A 2,009-nucleotide genomic window follows, 5' to 3' on the forward strand; every position below is an offset into this window, starting at 1 on the left:
ACGCCTCGGGTAGAGCAGCTGGGGTGCTGCCGGGTTGGTCCTGTGGGAATCTACTGGGCAGCGCCCCAGCTGTTCTGTCCCAGGCTCCAGATTCAGCAGCTGTTGAAACTGATCAGGCTGATTCTAGGAAGCTGGGGGCAGAGCAACTCTGCCTCCGGCTTCCTGCAGTCAGCCCCTGGTCAGTTTCAGTGGCAGCAGCTGAATCTGGAGCCAGTTCCGACTTACATACAAATTCAACTTAAGAACAAACCTATAGTCCCTATCTTGTACGTAACCCGGGGACTGCCTGTAATGCAAGGTGCAAAAATTATTCTAATTCTTTTATGAGAAACTGAAAACAAAGGAAAAGACTTACCTAATCCACCCACTTTACAGCAAATCTGTATTTTGAAGGCAGTAAGAATTGAGACATTATAATTCAGCAATACTGCACCCAAGAGATACATGAGTGACAACAGATGCTCCCAAATAAAATCTAGTGCTTTTTTGTCCTTGAGGTGATAATTTGAGGAAAGGCCTTCTTTTTCCCCACTGAAACACTTTTTTCCCACTAAAAAGGATGGTGAGAGTAAAATGGATTTACACAAAGATTTGTCTAGTAACATATTCATCAAATAAATTCAAAAGAATGTAGAGAAATTTGCATATTTGTCCTCAAAGACAATAAAGTCATGTACTGAAGCAAAATTCCCAAATATCAATAAAACTGTGTTAGGACCTGATCCTGACAATTAAATTACCTCTACTAAATCCCAATGAAGTCTAAATCAGGCCCTTCTATCAAAGCTATATTCAGATAATATCAAAAGTATGGAAAACACCCCCCACTTTCTCCTCTCTAATACAAAAATAATATTTGATCAGAAATATTAACTGTATCAAACAAAATGCTTTTGATGGGGACTGTAGATCTTTACCTTTATCAGACTTCACAAAATGTAATGCTTTCATAAAACACAGAAAATCGTATTTCCTTCTTAAAAATGGGGAAACTGTAAATGAATTAATGCTGACATTAAAAAAAAAGCCAACAGTCAAGCATTTTTATGGCTAGTGCCATATAAATAAGCTTATTTTCCCTGTCCACTCATTCCACTTCTGCAACCATATCCCCACTTCATACCCTCCCCCAAGTTAGTAGGAATTAAAGAAAGTAATGGTAGTATGGAAGTGATTCATATACAAGGCAAATCAGAGTGGTACATTACTTTGTGATGTAACTGGATATGCTAACTGCGTAAACAGAGATAAAGGAAATGGTCATTTCTCTACATGTCTTCAGCACTGTTTATGTAACAATATTCTGGTCCCTCAGTGTTTGGGCTTTAGGGGTGCTTTCCTGAGTAGACAGGAAACCCTAAGGATTGACATCTGTACTGTTTCTAGGCAACAAATGGTAAATGTCTATCAACAAAACACAAAGTATTTCTGAAATAAAATTACAATTTCTAAAGAAATACAGTGTTTCAGATTCCAAGTTCTTCTGATTTTGTTTGGTTTGTTTCAACAATCCCTACACTTGCAGAACTCTACTTGCTTTTTATCTGAGAGTACACAGTAAGTACTTAAAAAAAAACAACTAGGAAGCTAATTAGAGTTCAAGAATGGCATTATCCCTCCACAATTATACTGGGTTAGGAAACAGCACTAACAAAAGTTCTGAATTAGCAAAATTAATTAAAAACCATACTAAAATCCCCTAAGATTATGGCTGCATAAGGAAACAGTCAAAAAAATGAGGAAATGCAAATTTAAGGCTGCAAATGCAATGTAAGCATGTGACTAGCCAACAGAAGCCAATGAGATTGCTTATGCAATTGAAGTTCAACACATAATACAGGTTGGCCCTCCCAGATCTCCACGGCCAAGGATGGAGCCAGAGTTCCCTGGATGCCTGACTGGTCCTGAACAAGGAAATATGCTGATCCAGAGAAGGTCCCTCCCTTCGTGGCTGTGCTGCAACCAGGCTAGGGCTCTAGACTGCCCCGCTGTTGCTTCATCCCCCAGGG

This window comes from Pelodiscus sinensis, chromosome 1 (genome assembly GCF_049634645.1).
Source record: "Pelodiscus sinensis isolate JC-2024 chromosome 1, ASM4963464v1, whole genome shotgun sequence".
Classification (NCBI taxonomy): Eukaryota; Metazoa; Chordata; order Testudines; family Trionychidae; genus Pelodiscus; species Pelodiscus sinensis.